This window comes from Poecile atricapillus, chromosome 3, assembly GCF_030490865.1.
Source record: "Poecile atricapillus isolate bPoeAtr1 chromosome 3, bPoeAtr1.hap1, whole genome shotgun sequence".
Classification (NCBI taxonomy): Eukaryota; Metazoa; Chordata; class Aves; order Passeriformes; family Paridae; genus Poecile; species Poecile atricapillus.
In genome coordinates this window covers 111,737,346-111,756,136 of record NC_081251.1, presented here as the reverse complement: position 1 = coordinate 111,756,136, position 18,791 = coordinate 111,737,346, and the positions used below count along the sequence as shown (strand labels likewise).

Genomic DNA, 18,791 nt, shown 5'->3' with positions numbered 1-18,791 from the left:
CTCCTCACAGGTCTCATCTTCCACACACCTCTATCTGGCTTTCTACCCTACTCTGAACTTCACAGAATCTCCATCTCTCTCTCCAGCACTGTTAACCTGGGTATCTTCCTCACCTTCCTCTCCCAAAACCTCCTATTAAATCACTTGGATATGTGGCTTTTCTCCTTTCTCAGCATCCTAATTGTTTTGTTTTCCTTTGGTGCATTTGGGTACCTTGTGGCAGTCCCAGACATGCATTCAAAGCCATCATGGTTGCTGTCTGTTCAGAGGTTATCCATTTTCCAGGCTCAAAGAGAAGCAGCCAGCAGGTCAGGCAGCAGGTCCCAACCAGGGCTCATCCACAGGGCTTCACAAATCGCAGCCAGCTGCAGATCAATGGCACTGCATTGATTTCATTTGCCCTCAGGGATGGGAATCCATGAGACTATTGGAGTAACATTTTAAACCATCAGCTCTAGACATGTATTTTTCCTCTGATCAATGCCAGGGTTTCCCACAGGACTTGCATCCCAATGCAACTGCTGGATGCTTGAAGTCCTCCAGAGCTCTAAACAACATCAGATAACTAAAAGCACATCAGCTGGCACAGTGCACATTGCTTTTTAAAATGAACAGCACGTTCACTCAACAAGATACAAGCCAGCAAGTCACCTCCATTTCACTGCAAAGCCAAGCCAACCTCCCCTCAGCAAGGTCCCTCCACAGAACTGTAACATACATAGCCATCACAAAGAAACTTCACTTCCCTCACTTCTCACAAAGAATGGAAATGATGCTGCCTGCTTTCCTCAGCTGTCTGAGGATGAGGGTTTGGGGCAGCCAAGTCTGTGAAACCTTATGCTCTGGGCTTGTAAGTGTCCTGATTCAGTCCTCACTGGTGTGGTTGGTCTTCATACCTTGAAAAAGGAGAGATTATTTAATTTTTCCCATAGCTCTATTGACATGACACCAAAAAAAAGTACTTATTTAATCAGGTGTGGAAGCAGAAAACATCCCTGGTAAGTGAATACATGTTCTCCAAGACCTCTAAAGCAGTTTTAGGAATAACCCAAGTGCTTTGAAGAGAAATGGCGGAGCTTTCCAGGACACTAGATAATGTGTGTGTAGCAGAAAACTTATAAAATTTGTATCAACAACAAAAAATGTATGCAATTCATTCAGGCACCTACCCATTCACACAGAACAGCAATCCTCTCACAGTTATTAAGAACCCCTAATTTCCTAATGGGATTACTTTGGAAAACATCCCACAGCTAAGAGGGCAGCCTTTATCAGAGGCACGGGGAGGTGGGAGGCTGCAGGGCAGCTCTGCGGAGCTGCCTCTGTGCCATCCCCACACCAGAGCACTCACCCTTAACTTAATTCTTCCCGACAGCTTCCAACGTAGCCCTGATGGTGCCAGGGCTCCCAGCAAATGCCACCTCTCTGTGCAGCTCCTCCTGTGCTCCCCCCCACAGAAGGAGAGGAAATGAGAGGTATTGTGCTTGTAATTCGTTGCTATTTTGGTGGGATGAGCACGACCAGGAGGTCTGCCCTCCCCTTGCACGTGCTCCCCCAAAGGACAGTCTGGTTGATTCCAATGGCACATGGCACATGTGACACTTGACACAAGGGGGCTGGGGGAGCCTGTGATAACAACAGTTGATAGCAGTGGGCTTGGCTTTGGGGGGAAAGCAGGACTCATCGCTGCAGTGCTTCAGTGGGGCATTTCTATGGGAAATCTTTACTCACTCTTATGCTGAAATGATGCAGCACATCAATTTTGTGCTTGTAAATGTGAGGTCTGGAGGAGGCAGTCCTTTAGTGACAGCAAACAATGAATTCAGTAAGCAGAACAGCACGACACCTAAAGCAAGTCTGCTCTTAAATGGGAGAGCCAGGAGTTGAGCCTGTTCAGCTCCAGGCTGCCATGCCAAGGGCTCCTCAACCCACAGCCCAACTGAGGCACAAGAGTTAGAGATAACAGAGTTTCTTAACCAAAGCCATGATGGAAAAAATATGGACATGACACTTACTAGAGGAAAAGGCAGTACTGGGGGGAAAATCAGACTATTGCACCACCTCTCCTCCTGAGTAACCCACAGCAGTGCTGGTCCCAGATGTGCCACCGGGGAACGGGGAAGGCACAGGGATAGCAGGAGAAATGTGTGAGCTGTGCTCTGTAGATAGTGACCCAAACCCTTCTATAATTGCAGTATTTGTCTTGTTCTTTGTCTCTGCCTGGGAAAGGAGCAGTGCCAGCTCTGCTGGTGCCCGCTGAGGAGCCGTAATGCAGCTCCACCCGGCTGCTGCAGGCAGCAGGTAACGCTCAGAGGGTGCCATCAGGAGCAATCACTGCTTTTGCTCTCAGTGCTGTTTACTGTAGTGCCTAACAAATCGAATTACATGCTAATCAGCACACCCTGCCTGCTAGATCTATGCCAGACCTGGCTCCTTTGCATTGCACTCCTTTCTATGCAGAGAAATAATTCACTGAGCATCACAGTGCCACGGGCTCCCAGGCTGGTCCAAATTTCATCCAGGAAACTCTTCAGGGACATGATCCAGGAAATGATCTTCAGGGACAGATCACATCCCCCTAGAGGGAATTTCCTGAAGTGATGCCCATACAAGGTGTGTGATGTGGACCAGCAAACAAATCCACTCTTGTCAGCTACTGCACTCTCACTGTGCTGCCTCCCAGTCACTGATGAAGGGGCTTTTCCAGCTAGAAGCATCCTCCAGCCCCACACTGGAGCAAGAGGGTGGCAGTACTATTCTGGATGCCAGGGGAGCCCATTCAGACTCTTCCATGGTGGTCTGTGCTCAGGACAGGATTTCCAGCCATGGCTTTCCCACAAAAAGTTAAAGCCCTGCCAGCTCACACCCCGTAGCTCACACAGATGTCACAGGTTTGCTCACTCTCAAAAGTTTGGTCCCATCCTGGGGTTTCCATGAGTTTGTCCCTCTCCTGTATGTGAGAGATGAACTGAAAAGCTGGAAGTCCAGATTTATGCTGCTGCCCTCAAAGAACAAATTTTTGCATTTACAGCAAGTAAAATCTGAGGCAGTTGGAATAAAAAGGAAAAAAGGATTACTTCAATCCTAAGGTTAATGGTATTCTGTCTTTTATCATATCCTAGGAGTAATTCAGCCAGCCTCTAAAATAAGAGAGAGCTCTGTTTAACTCTGTCCTGTTTTCTGTTCCAAATAAAAAAGTCAGAGCTAATTTTTACTCCCCCTTCAAATAGCTGCTCTTTTAAAAGACTACAAAAGTTGGAAAGACCTTTCATATCTTGTAATCCTGAAAACTACCAGAGTCCCAAGTACACCCCTTAAGCAGTAACAACAGCCTTTGCCATCCCATATGTCCCCAGATAACCCTGAGCAAAGGTCTGTGAAATTCTGCCACACATAAAATAATAACCTTACAAAGTCAGTACCTAGAATAATGAAGTGAGATGGGAATTTTTACTTTAAAATGGAACTTCTAATGACTCTGTAAAACTATGTAAGCTCTATTTTTTCACTGTGGTATTTCAGCAGCCAGATAAAGTGTCCCACTAACCCCAGGAAATCGTGTGTGTTCACCATGACCCTGAGCCACCCTGGCAAGCCTGCAAGGATTTCCTACTCACACCTCACTGCTGCTGGAGCATGGGCTGGGCTGAAAATATTCCCACAGGAGGGGCTCTGCCATCACTGTCTGCCTCAGCCCAGCAACGTGTTTGCTTTTAAACAACCAGCAATTAGTTCATTTTCAATTAGGGAGTGCACACTGCATTAAGCCTGTGAGCCTGTTTTCTGCAGGGATTCCCTGTGGTTCCTCAGCTGAGCAAGCAGCAGCAGAGCCCTTTTCCCTTGCAGATGGGCATGTTATTAGCATGTAAAAATTGCCTTCATGCCTGCTGAGTATGATCTGTGAGCCCAAAGTGGGGGACAGCAGCAAGGGCTGTGAAAAGGTCCTGTGAAAAGGCACATTTTCTCCCAAGTCAGCCACACAGCCAAAAAACCTGGTTACAGGCAGGAGTGTTAATAAAATGCTTCATTTTTCAAAAACCTGACAGAGACACAGATTGCAAAATGGGGAGATGGGTGCAGGTCGCTTTCTTTTGATAATTTTTACTTACTAATAACAGTTTTCTGTAACACAAGGACCTCAATTATTCCCCTCCAGAGAAACCCAAATGCAGTAATACATCATTAGCTTTGGCGGCTTCTGTTCCCCCGCTCTGATTAATTGTAACCTTTCCCGATATTTGATCGTAAATGAGAGAGTATGAATTGAGAAGCACAAATTAAATTAATGTGTCAAGGCAGCCTGCAGAGCCAGTGCTTCAGACAAATGTGAGCTGGGCTGAAACTCAATCTCCAGGAGAAAGCAAATGTCTGGGATGGACTGATGGCAGCACAAATCGCTGAGAGAGCTCCTGTGAGTGAGAGGTAAAAATGATGTTTATTCTCCTTTGGGTCCCACTGGTGCACATTCCTGCTCCTGAGGCAAGTGGAAGGAGACCAACACATACCTGTGTATCTATACACTTAATATGTATTTAATATATTTACTATATTTAATAAAACTACTAAAAATGGGGAAAATTGTTTGTTTTCTTTAATAAGAAGCAGCGACAGTAATAGTTTTATGTTTCCTTTCTGTTTAAGGATGGATCTGAGCTTCTGGGTGGGGACCTTCTGCTGCTGGCTACAATCTGAGCATGAGCTTTCCTTTGCAAAAAAATAAAGCATGCCCCTGACTGCAGGCTTACATCTTAAAGAAGAATTTATCTCTATTTTTAACTGAAAATACAGAGGGCACTACCCTGTTTTTTAGGAGATAAAACCAGAAGCTATACCTGCAAAAGCAGAGTGACCTGAATGAGAAGACAATAAAGTTCATGGAAAGACTCTTAAAAACCACACTGGTTTCAGGTCAGGCTTGACACATTACTCTGATAAAAGGGGAAATCCTGTTTGACTTTCCACATGCAACATTCTTAAATATTCTCCTAAATCCCAGAGTATCATTCTGGATGGTTAGGATGGAAACAAATGGGAGACACCCAAGAAGCAGAGGGTAAGGCTGCCTGCAGAGCACCTCAAACCAGAGGTAGGTGAGTGGTCATGCCTTGTATTTATTTATTAAGTTACTGCTGTTACCTGGAGGGAGATCTCATTACTTTCTCAGATACAAGGTTTTTTGTTTTGCCACAGGAATGGACAACATGAAGGTGAATACTAGGTTGGTTCACCTGTCTAATGAGGGACCCCATTTCCCATGATCCCTGCTCATCCCTCTGCTCCTAATTATGATACAAGCATTTCAATTTGGGAACAATAAAATAACACCTTGGAAAACGTTCTCACATCCTCTACTAATGATGATTTTAAACACTGACCCTCTGGCAGCAACAAAAAGGACCTACAAATCCTGAATAAACCAAGTCAGCTCACATTTTGAGTCTTTTACCATTCTGTTAAGCTCTTCTGCACACAAATAATGTACTGATAGAAATTAATCACCTGTGACCACATAGTTTTCCCAGACTATTCTTTCAGTTCAATTAAAGCACAGAAGTATCATTTTCAGTGCATGCCTGTGTGAGTTTTAGAATGAAAAGCTTGATGATCAATAGGATTCAACTTGTTATCATGAATTTTCAAAGTGTGTTTCAAATATTCAAATATTCAAATATTTCAAAGTATTTTTATTTTTGAGATGGGACAGCCTTCTAAGTCATTTAACCACTATTAAAATACATGCCTTAATCATGGTAAGACATGTACTCATGGACTAGACCAACGAAAATGACTCTTTCCCAAAGCCCCTCATTTACCCTGTGGCATTCTGCTCATTTCAACCTTAGGTCAAATCAGCCAATTTCTCAGAGTTTCTATGTCACTGCACAATATAATAAAAATATATTTAAACAATTACAAAGAGTCCAGGACTTGTCATTGTCCACAATTCTTTTCAATCCCACAATACCTTGTTTATGGTTGAAAATGCCTTCATTTGTCACAGCACAGCAGTGTGTCTCTTGATAGCTGGCCCATGAGACATATCTAATAGAAATGCACAATGGAACAAAAGACAGAAAAAAAATAACAAAAGCCAACGTATGCTTCCAGAGAAATGGTAAAAGCTGGTACAGAGTGGCCAAACTAGGATTGATGTACTCCAGGGAACAATACTCATTCTTCTTATTGAAAGCTACTCTTGTACGAGGACTCATTTCCACACACTGACTGACATGTGCTTTCCTAATTTAGAAGTCTTGTGATTCCCAGTGGATTTTAATGCTCAGTAATTTTCAACTGAGTAGCTTAAATGCATATATTGTAGTCAGTCACTCTCTATTATCTCATACACATGCACACATAAATAGCAACGTGGAGACGGAGGTTTGTGCAGGGAATTAGTCTGCAACAGCTCTGGGCAGATTAAAGACAAAACCCCCCCTCGCTCCCCGGAACCCCTGGAGGTAACTCAAATAATTTCTATCCCTAGCAAGTGAAAAGATTCCAGATTTGCAGAAGCAAATAGTCCCCTGGGTGCTCAGCTTGAGATAATTAATGGTATTAACTTTGTAAGAAATGCTGGACATCCACAGGGAGAGGGGATTAAATAAGGCACCCATTAAATGAGATACCCTGAGTCTCAAGTTACTGCTGGAACTTCAGTTGTAAATTTTTTTTTTTCTGAGTTGCTATTAGCAGTATTTTAAGATAGTTCTATACTGTTCTATATTAAAAGATGCAGGTACTTTATGTTTTCAATTAGAAAAAAATACTCAGTAAAGGAAATACTATCAAGAATGAAAGGGATGATAGATCAGTAGAGAAGACAAAGTGAGCAGAGAGATCAGACATCAAAATAATAGATATATTGGGAAAATAGATAAGGAAATATCAAAACAAGGACAGTGACACTGTCTATTAGTAAATATGGACATTCCTACAGATCGGGGTAACTGTAGGATAAGAACTGCAAGGTATGAATTTCTGTATTTATCAAAAAACTTAGCAAAGTGCTTGAAAAACACTTGGAAAATTGTTCTTATCAATTGGGTGCCAAGTTATACCTTCTTTTCATTTTGGGCCACATCCATAGTGGGGTCTGCTGACAAAGCCTCAGCAAGAGATGGACTGGGACCAACTTGTAGCACAGCAAAGGGGACATGAAATATCTTGGGTTTGCATGTAAAGCTTTAGTTTTAACTTCCTGAAACTGAGTTTCCTCCCCAACACTTGATGACAGCTGCAAAGCCAGCATTACAAACACAGAGAATCAAAGCTGGAAGAGACCTTCAAGTCCAACCAACACTTCCAGAGATGGTGACTCCACCACCTCCCTGAGCACCTTATTCCAATGCCTGACCACTCTTCCAGTGAAAACATTTTTTCAGTTATCTAATCTGATCCTCCCCGGGTAAAACTTTAGACCATTTCCTTGCGTCTTTTCAGCTGAGATGAGGCAGAAGAGACCAACCCCACCTCACTACAAACTCCTGCAGGGCAGCTGTAGGAGTAGTAACAGCCTCCCAGCCATGCCAGCTCCCTCAGCCACCCCTCCTAGGACACGTTTTCCAGAGCCTTCCCCAGCAATGTCCTTTCTGAAGAGAGGGGCCCTTAAGTGAACACAGAGCTTGAGGTGCAGCATTTTCAGTGTGACCACAACAGTGACCAAAGCACGGCAGGCTGCAGGGCTGCTCCACAGTTCCCAGGAAAGACTTCTCACAGGAATGCATAGTCTCTCACAAGTGCCTGTAATTACTGTAGATATATTTTAATCATTTTTAGAAGACAGCTTTTACTTGAAAAAAAAGTCAAGTAAAAGTCAAGTTTTGAAAAAAAAAAGGCAAGTATTTTCTAGGTCTAGAAACCAACTGATCTTGAGCTGGTTGCATCCAGAGCTGGATGCATCCATGAACACACCAAAACTGCATCAAGGAGGGGCTCCAGGGGGGTGCCTGCCCCAGCAGAGATGATTTTACAGTTCCCAGAGATGTCACAGGGGCAAGTAGGAATGGGACAGGAGGGGAAGACGTGCCTGTGACAGCACCACACATCACTGGAACAAGGTAATGACACCGGGGCTCTGGAGTCGACCTCCTGCCACCACTCCTCACTGATGTGTTTGCATTCAATTTCCTTTTCCTACTAAAACATTCACTGCATTATTTTACTTCTAAAACAGCACAGGCTGTGCTGGCTCTGAGGAATTGCTCTATTACCATAACATTTGTAAAAAAAGGTTGCTTTCCAATGAATGATCAACAGCAACAGATGCTTCATTACTCATTCATTATTAATGGCAAGCCTCTCATAAGAGTATCTTTAGGATGAAACACAAGATCTGACCTGTGCTGGCCAAGAAATGGTGCAAAATCAGTTTATTTGGTATGTCAAAATACCTTTAAAATGCAAACAAACAGATCTATAGATAAATGTGTCCACAGCAAGTGCCTGCAAAATGAAAATCATGACTTGTTATCACTGCGGGTTCCCTACCTTTCTATCTGGTTTTACTCTGCATCATTGTAATAGAAGGGAAAATATTTCCACAGTCTACAATAAATCACAAATGTGTAGAGTCTACCTTAAATTTTTATTCCTTACATATTTTGTCTTTTTTTTTTTTTCTTTTTTCACTCTGCATTATGCTGGAAAGCTGGTCTGAAAGTCAATTCTTATCCTATTACCTATTGAGTTGCTGTCAGGCCATACTCTGTTTCCACATTAAAAATGAGAACTGATCCCTTGAAGGGTTTCCAGAGCTTACTGTTTATTACCTCCTTCAGAAAGTTTACCATAAGCTCTTTATAGAGAACATGGAATGTTTATAAAGCGATATCTGCTCAGTTCTCCTCCCTCTGGATAATCCCCAGCAATCAATAATTGCATCTGATTTTTTTTTCAGAGCTAAGCAACCTAGCCATGTAGACTTTGTGTTTTGCCAAGTCCAGACAGCAGCTTGGAAATGATGGGTCTCACCTTCTCTCTAACTGGGAGGTAAACAAAGATTCTTCATGCCTTATCTCTGAAGCTGATACGAAAGTCTTCAGACCAGCCACAGAAAAGCAAACAAAAAGTACACTAAACTGAATGAAAGAACCCACATGTTTTAATCTCAGTGCAAATCCAGCAAGATGAACGCTACTGTGAGGTTTTGATTGTTTTCCATCTTTTAAAAGTGAAAAATTGCAATGTTTTTTGGCTGCAGGAAGGTTTTGAGCAGCTGGAGAGGTTACTGCATCTCAGAGGGCCACCACTGCCACTTTCCAAGAGATGCTGCTGCTGCAGGAGGTGGCTCTATCCCTTCCTTCCTTCCAAGGAAGGATGATGCACACATGAATTAGTGCATTTTGCTGGGCCCATCCATACACTCTCCAGGCCCTCTCCAGGATGAGAGGTTTCATCTGAAATGGTCCAAAAGGGCACTTTCAGCCTCTCAGACAAAAAACCCAAAAACCAACAAAGAAAAGAGTTTGCCAAGTAAGTGAGCAGCTAAGATGACTCAGGAATCTTGCTCTGGAAACACCATGAGAAGCTGCCACGTGATTGTGTGTATGAGCTGATTCAGCTCCCAAACTTTTAGACAATTACATTAAAAAGCCACTTGTCTCCCAGAATAAACACTTCTGCTGGAGCAACAGGGCATCATTCCTCCCCAGTCTGCGCTGATTTTACAGCAGCTCTCAAGGCTGCCTCATTGGGAAAACACCATCATGACAAGGAGTCTGTGAGAGAAGGCAAGCTCTTCTCCAAATACTTTCTGATAAATCTTATTTACCACTGAGGGTGAGATGCTGAGGCTATGCAGAGGTGAAGAAGTTAGCTGTCATCTCTCAGCCATTAGCGGCTCGTGGATCCCCCAAGGCTCCCATCCTGGAATGGTGCCAGTGACCCATCAGACTCTAACCCCTCTGTTGATATTTAAATACATATATCTATATTTAAATTCAGCATATTTAGATCTGAGGTTGCAGGTTCTTCTTAAAGGCTCAGCATCAAAAATACACCATCAATTAGAAGATAATAATTAACAGGAAAGGACACTTCTGCATGCTGACTCTGACTGCATTCACTGCTGTTTCCAGAGGCAGGGAGATTCATTAATTCATTCATTCCCCACTTCGTTACGGAATGACTCCAACAAAGCTGCTGATACAACTGGGAAATCAAAAGATGAGCCAGGAAAGTGACTGCAAAAAAATGCATTAAGGGAACATGTGCGGTTATGTCAAGTGGCGGGGCCAGAGTCAGCACTTCACATAAAGAGGGACTGCAGAGTCACTGGCTGAGAGGGAAATTAAATGTGCAGAAGGAGCTCGGATCCTAAAGGAAAGATTTTTTTTTTTACTGGAAAAAAATAGATAGTTTCTGTTCTAATGAAATATGCTGTCCTACAAAATCTCTCATTTAATTCTCACAGTTTCCCTCTTGTACTTAAATAGGGAATCACAAAAAAGCTATTTAAGATGTAGTTAACCCCCCAAAATATCAATTTTCTCAAGTTTTGGACATGAGACTCAATAAATACCCTGGAATTTTCTATTTCAGCCGATCTGAAAATCGTGCATGCTCTAGGTGGGCATCTGAGATGACTGTTTGCTTCAGGAGGCAATAGAAAGGCTTCAAAAAAGTGACTTTGGGACAGTCATGAGACTCAAATTATTTGAGACACCACCAGTGGATGACCAAAACATCTTTTTACACTCCACCCCTGTAATTCAGTCTCTGCACCCCTTGCACCTGCACCCTGTGCACCCACCTCGGTGTAACTGTGCCCAGCCTCAAGCTCAGCCATACTGACAACCCTGGCTTTCTAAAGTATTTCTGCCTTCTTCAAGATAAAGGCAGGAAGATGTCCTGAACTGCTTTTAAAATGATTATGCAAAGCAGAGTGGGCTGTATAATACCTTTTCCAATAAAACTCCCTTTTACTCTGACAGCAATCAGCTGTGTTATTATATCTATTCTTTCCCCTTGTATCACTCAGGCTGCATGTTTTAAATGGAAATAACATCATCTTGTCCCCCCCCCGTTTCTTACTTGTGGCGTGTCCTTGCAAGTAACCAACGCTCAGGATGCCAAAAGCTGAAGGCTCAGCTCGCCCACATAAGAGATGTGATATGAATAAATCAGTGCAAAGTCCATGTGAGCTCCTTCTCTCTCACTAACAGGGGCTCAGGCTGGAAAAGCTGGATCTGCACTGGAGCTGCCATGCAGCCTTTAACTACCCATGGCACCATTTTAAAACATCAGTTCACTCAAGATATAGATTCATTTTTTAGAATACCAAATATGCAGCTGGGTAGCTCTACAGAGAAATGAAAAAACACGTGTATATGTACTAGGGTGGCGTGACACTTCTTTTACAGGGTTTGACTTACTGGAAAGGAGTTGAAAACTCAAAGGAAATGACAGAATTCTAAGAGCTTTATCAGAAGTGTCACTCTCAGCCTGGTTAGGGCAAATCTCAACCCTAAACACCTGGATTACAAATTACACCCAGAGCACAGCTGGGTACTCATCACTGTGCATTTTGTACCTCCCCAAAACTCATCTCCAAAGCTCATCTCTCTTTTCCCCACTGCAGAGCTGTGTCACCTCAGTCTTGGGCTTTCTAGAGCATCATTTGGGTCCTGATGCAATTGTTGTTGGCTCCAGGGGGTGGACTCTGACCCAGGAAATAGCCAGTTTTTTCTGTTTCCTTCTACTGAAAATAGGAAGAATTGGAAAATAATCCTCTGTGGTGGCAGCACATCCAAGAGCAGGGGAGGGGGAACATAGCTGACTTTAAGGAAGCCCCTTTCCTTCTCCCTTCCTTTGCAACAGAGGCGAGAGGAGATGTCACTTCCCTCCCTTCTCCTTTGCTGCCACTATCTCCTATTTCCCAATGGAAACTGAAGTTCCCCTTCATCAATATTTTCTAAGCCATGATTTTCTAAAGCTGGAAAAAGACTGAGCTTCACATTATCTGGTCTGAATCCAGCAAGGCTTATGCTGATCAGAAAAGGAATCAAAGTTTCCGACTTGGAAAACCTCTGAGCCAATATTTGTAAATAAAGTCTAATTTAATTACCAATATATGTATTTTTCAGCTGTCCAACTCTGAGAGAGCACAATCCCACTGGGATGAAGCAATCACACTGTTTAACATGCAAAATCACTGCTCGCCTACCAGCTTATTAATAGGTAGTTTTCTAATTCAGAGGAAAAGGCAAAGAAGAAGGACGATAATCTGAACACAAGCATCTGAAATGCTCCACTGAGCTCTGCTCCAGCAAACATAAGAAAAGACTTTTTTCTCTTTTTCCCCCCTCCAATGACAGCTTTCAGTGCCGCTGGCATCCATCACATGTGCAGAGGCAAATGCTTCCACACTTGGTAATAATCAGAGCAAGGGAATTATGGATTGGGAGGAGGAGCTGCAGGGTTTTTTCTCTTGGCTAAAGCATGCTTCAATCTGAAAAGCTCGAAGGGAACTCAGTAGTAGCTTCCTTCTCCATTTCCACTTTCCAAGCAGAGCCAGGACTCCCTGCAGATCTTCCACATCACCTGTTTTTCCTGGACTCTCGGTTTTGCCATGCTTCTGTTCCATGTGAGCTGGGGCTGGCTCCCAAAGGACTAATTCCATCAGCTATTTCCTGTCCTTCCCACACCACTCCTTCCTTACCTACTTATGTAAAATAACCTTCAAAACTTCATCTCAAACCCATCTTCACTGCCAACTCTGTCCCTACCTACACTGTCACCTCAGGTTACCATAAAAAATTTATCCTCTTTTCCCTTTTTGACTCACAATGTTTGCTGCAAAATAATACAAGACCTAAGAACTGTCCTCAACAGAAAGCTTCTCAAGGGAGCAGATAAAAAGGATTTTCCTTAATGTAATCATGAACTGAAATCAATAAATACACAGCAAGGCAGCACAGAGGCAAACTTGGGCACTGGAAGGATTAGGTAGGAAATCTATATAAACTATAGTTACAAGAACAGAATAAAGAGCAAATACAAACGTGAAAGACACAACCAGAATAGAATATTAATAAATTATTAACATGGCAGGTTTTAGGACAAGCGTTACACATTCTTTATAAAATCAGCTTTCAAAAGTCTAAGACATTAAGGCTTAATCAGAGTACATTGTTTTACAGATGAGATATCACCAGTCAGTTAAATTGCAGGAATGAAAGTGGGGGTTTAATTCAAGCTTCTCCAGGGAGGAGATTTGTTTGAAAGAGGTCAATTAAGCCTTCCACTCCAGTTAATCCCTTCTGTTTATTTTAAAAAATCTGGAATAAGGAAAAAAATTACAATAGGCCAGCAAAGCAAAATTTTCCTATAGATGCATCAAAACAAAAACCTGCAGGTCATCTTGCTTTCAGCTGGGAGAAACACAGGCAGAAATTGCAATCAGTCTGCATTTCATATGGATGCATCACATGGAGATGATTCAGACCGAATTATTCTCCAAATTAGCTTTATGAAACACTCTCCTCCAAGGAAGGCAGCAATGCTTGAACTAGTTTTGGTAGAAGTTCATATTTTAACTTACAAGTCTTGTTTGGAATGAGTCTCTGTGGGGAAGAACAGAGGGCAGAAGAGAGTGGACCCTCAAAGAAACAATTTGCATTATTTTGCATTTTCCTTCAGAAGTCAGCAGCTGCCCCCAGCCCCTTTTCCCCACAGCCTTCAAGCTGTTAATGGCACTATTTACATATATTTCCCTTAAGCTTCTGAGTCACCACTGGTCATTTAGGTCAATATACTTCTTTCTTCTGCTCTTCTGAATATTGATGGGTTTCAATCTTTTTTCCCTCTTTCTTTGGTCCTACTGTAACTCCTTTCTGAGCTTCCCACAGCAAAGCAGCAAATGCCAGGCAAGCCCCACACTGTGCTGCCCATCTGCTTCCCGCTGCCACCTTCCTCCCCGCCCCGTGATCCATCCGCTCTGCGGCACGCCTGATCTTTGTGGAAAGGCCTTCTGTATGTTAAACACTACCCATCCTCCTGAATCAGAAATCAGGAAAAGCAGAATTATCCCCTTCCAGAGCCAGCACTGTAGAGCTTTTTTCCAGTGCTTTACCAGCACCAAGCTCTTTTTCACTGGGCAGGTGAGGAGCCACCACTGCACTGTGACATCCCCCAACCATCAAAAGCATCAATTTCCATTTCTTTGCTGAGATATCAATGGCATGGAAGGGCGATCCCAGCACTGAAGGAAAAGCCCTGGTGCATTTTATAAGGATGCAAGGAACAGACAATCCCTACAGGGAAACCAGCACAGGCCAACAGGGTTGGAGGGGAGAGGGGCCTGAAGTGGGAAATGCAGGAGCAGTGAGGGGAGAGCAGGAGGCACAAACACAGGAATTATGTTGGGTTTCTCTGGGAAGACAAGAGCAGCACAGAAAAATCAATGTGAGTGGCTGCTAATGAAGGGGATACTGAGCCAGAGGGGACAGATGCAATAGAAAACTGAGCAAGGGAGGAGAGGCCAGGTGAGAGAAGAAGTTGAATCAGCCGAGTAGCTTTGACTTGATTCAGGATGGAAAAGGAAAGGCAGCCCTGCAGCTCTTATAGGGCAGGGAGGAGGATCTGATCAGCCATGAGGTGAAGTGACAGTAGCACAATTACTGTGGCAGCTGCTGTGGGTCTGCTCTCCTGGGTCTGCCTTCTGTACTTCTCCCAGCACCCTGATCACTCAGAACTGAGTTAATTAGACACAGACCCATCAGCTCCCTTCACAAATTCATACAACTCCTTTGGGCTCAGCTCTTTACCACTCTCTCTTTTCTTGTGCAAGCAAGACTTTATGAGATCAGTAAGACCCCACCTCCATCCATGGCCTCAGGAATATCTCATTTATGCAGGAGCCATTAAAGAGGTTCACTTTCTGGAAAAGAACTTCCACCCCATTGGAGTACATGTGCTTTGCCCCATGCTCTGCCTTCCTTTAAAAAGAAAAATCTGCTTTCACAGCTGCGTCCATGGAAACAGCAACTCTCTGGTGCTGGCAATGCTCCAGGCTCAATGGGCTTGGTTCAAACGTGGAAATCTGTATTTCTTGATTGCAGAGTGCCAGGATCCCAAAGCCCAGCCAGGTCTCCTCTGGGTTGTTGGACAGCACCAGTGAAGTTCCTGTGGGTCAGACCTCACACGCGGCAATATCAGTGCGAACCTCCCGCTAGGGAATGCTTGGGAGAGAGGAGGAGTAGGCAACGCTTCTGACTCACATCATTACCTCTGGCAGTGCTGATGTGGATCCTGGACTACTGAAGTAGCTCATGGAGATGGAGGTAAGTGCTCAGCTTCCCTCCTGTAATGAGCTTTGAGAGCAAACACCCAGCAAATGTAAATTAAAACAAAATTCCTTCAATTCCCATTTTGAAAAACTTGCTTTCCCTTGTGCTCTGCTGGACAGGTCCCCCCATAGCCTGGTGCATCCCCCAGCAGGGTCACAGCTGGTGGAAGCCACAGCAACACCCACTGCACTCCTGGACTCCAAAGGACGATAAATGACTCCTTTGGCCCCTTGAATCCCCTAATGGGAAGCTTTCAGACTATCAGAGAGGATGCACAGCAGCTGCACAACCAGAGCTCAGGTAGAGAAGAGAGGATTTGCCCTCTGGCTTAGGAAAATTGGTCCCTGTGTAATAAAACACACAGCTCTTCTATAATCATTCATGCAGCTCCAAAAATCCCAGGGCATCAATCAGGCTGTCAGGAAGAGCAGCTGTGAAAGAATCTCTGCAGAAGGAAAAACCCCAAACCTCTGTGACCACCTCAAGCATCAGGGCCCGTGGCTGGGGAGCTGTGCCGGGGGCAGTCCCAACGCTCCGCGGGCTCCACATCCCTTTGCTGCCTCTGACTTCAAAGGAGCTGCTCAGTGATAACTCTATAAATACCAGCAGAATGGGGCTCAGGGGCAGCTTGTGGTGAGTATTAGGAAAATGCAAAATTCAACAATCCCTAATTGCCCTCCAGTCAACAGTACCTGTTTAAATTACTGTTATTATGGCAGAGATATTGAAATTGCTAACATAAAAACAACTGAGGGTTGCAGATGCTGTAGCTTTCCACCAGCAAACATTTTACTTGCTGCTAAATATTTTCCTTCTCAGTACAGGAACAATGCCCATGGTGGCCAATACCCAATGATCAGGGGATTTTCAGGAGGGTGCCCTGAAAGCAAGGATAGAGCTGGTGGAGGTGGAAAAACTCATTGACAAAAGTCCCTGGGAGCTCATGAAGGAAGGGCTAAGAAGGGAATTCACCCATTCTGTTAGGAATGATTAAAAAGAGTTACAGAAAAGATGTGAAGAGGGACCAAAAGAAACCATGTGTCAGATGAAAACTGAAATATGTCTTTTTAACAAAAAGTATACAGCATACTTGTCAAAAATAAGGTTTTGGAGAACATGAAAAACAGCTGGGGCGGAAGAAGCAGGACCAGATCTTTGCCAGGTCTTATTCAAGGCAGGGATTTAACAGAGTATCTTGAGGAGTCTCCTCACCATGACCTCTAAACACTCCTATATCAGTCCCCCAGTGCCTCTTCCAAACACTGAAATGTGCACACAGACCTGGGCCAACACAACTCAGGTTTTTCTTTCTTTCTCTGTCCGTCCTGCCCAGGTTTGTTGCTCAGAATCCCAGCCCTAGGAATGGTGTTGAATGCCTCCCTGCTGCCCAAACCAGCAGAAAGAGGAGGTATCTCCAGCAGGACCACAGCCAATGGACCCTAAGGTGTTGTTCAACAGGAGGTTTGAGACCCATCCCCATCCCATCTGACCCTGTGCAGGGTATCAGGAGCCCTCTGTATTCTGCAGGATGAGGCCCCATGGATTACTCCTTGGCATCCTGCCTCGGGGAGTTATGCAGATGATTCAGTCCCATCAGCAACAATAAATTCAATGAGCAATGGTATTTCCACACACAGGGAAAAACTCTGAACGCGTGGTAAAAATGCCACTTGTGCAGACAGGGAAAAGATCTTGAGTCGACACAATGCTTTACACATCACTGAAGCTCAAGTAACTGCAAAATCTGGCCCAGAATACCTTTTATTTGGTTATGTGCTGGTACTGCAGAGGATTTTTTAAAATGCATTTCTAAACCAGACATCTTAACACCACCGACCCTGGCTCCACTTAAGGAATTATGCTGATTTAACTCTTCTGAGGGGCTTTTCCTGAATTTCACTTAATGGATGCCAAAGAGCCAAACTCATCCCAGTTATTACAAAGACTGCAGGTTCTGCTCCCAGGGAAGAGCTGCATCTGCTGCACATCTCATGCAGTCCTAGCCCGGAGGACTCGCTGCCTAGGTGGGAAAGGCAGAGCAGGGACACACTGAGCGGCACAAACCCCACTCAGTTGCAGGGTGAAGTGATTTGTCCACACCGCCCCAGGAGCCTGGGCTTGATTTCAGACCTTTGAGACGCCTCCCCTCCTCATGTGAGCATTTCCACAGGAGATCACGAGCCCACAGGTGGAGGCACAAATCATGTCTGATGCTGAGGGGGGCTTTAGCCCTGATCCTACACACATACAGGCATAACTTTATTCCAGCTGTTTGATCTTACAAGGGTTAATGAAGCCATTCCTGTGCTCAAAGCAAATCAAGTAGCAAAGTTTGCAGGACCAAGGTCTGGTGTTCCTCCCTGAGGCAAAAAGTTGCTTATTTTGTCATTGGTTTTCCTGGAAAAGTAATCATTTCTTCTGGAGCCTCCCTCTGCTGCAGGTTCTAACTACTTTGAACCTTTTCAAAATGCCACCGCTAGAGGCACTTTATAAAGCACCAATAAAATTAATATTAAAAATGACTTTGCGCATAATTCATGGCCTCGAGAAACCATTTCTTATTCGGCTGGCAAACCAGCCAGTCATGCATTTTACATTGCTTTCTCATTTTCCTAGCTGTGATGCACTGCTTTAGGAGCAGCGGAGCTGTGCTGCACGTGTCAGTCAGACAACACACAGGAGACAGCCCAGTGCCAACATCAATCCAGCGGGATCACCTGCGATGGGATGCAGCCGTTTGCTATCTCACATCGAGGCCAAATCAGGGACTTACAACAGATTTACAATCAGGCTGAGCCACCTCAGGGACAACATCTGTAATATCTGTCCAGGTACGAAATGTTCTACTTAATCTTCCTATTTGTTTCCTTTTGGATACACTAGCCTGAGAATTTATGGCAGCAATGTTTGAAAAGTAGTGAATTTTATGCAAGTATTAGAGAAAACCCCTGGGAAACATTTAGCAGAATAAACTCAAAAAGTGGTACCAGAAACATAACTGAGAAAGCTTGTGCTATATACAGCTGTGGTATGAGCATTCACTTAAAGCAATTAAATTAAAGAGTTGAAATATCTCATAAGAGCTGTCTACAGTATGCCACAGAGGAAGATACATAAATCAAACAAAAAACCACAGATGAACATCTAAGTCTCATAACTGTTCAATTCTTTCAAAATAAATCCAGGTCAACATTATATTTTATACCAAATTAAATATGATCAAGTTGATATTTATTAACAGTCAGCTCTGAAACCCCTGGTTAAAATAAGATGGACTGTAATTTTAAAATATTGGTTCAGACAGGCCATAGTATGTAATTTGTGATTTATACCACACTTGTGGACAAGATCTCATACAGGGAGAATTTTAACGAGATATAAAGAAACTCCTGAAATCTTGAAGCTTGAAGGCTATTCTTAAAGACAGAGAAAAAGAAAAAAAAAATTTAAAAAAATAAAAAAGAGAAATTAGTTTTACTCAGAAGTTGTTAATAGGACAAA

General features: G+C 43.6%; 1 protein-coding gene across 2 annotated transcripts in view; it reads right to left on the bottom strand.

The window, feature by feature from the left end:
* Positions 1-18,791, bottom strand: part of PAK5 (p21 (RAC1) activated kinase 5) — an 86,858-nt gene that overhangs the window by 40,604 nt on the left and 27,463 nt on the right. The window contains exon 1 of one of the 2 annotated variants that reach the window (XM_058836082.1): positions 5,966-5,986. The exons of the other annotated variant lie outside the window; for it this stretch is intronic. The gene's annotated coding sequence lies outside the window, so the exon portion shown is untranslated. Of the gene's footprint in view, positions 1-5,965; positions 5,987-18,791 lie in introns of those variants that run through there. 2 annotated transcript variants of the gene reach the window in all.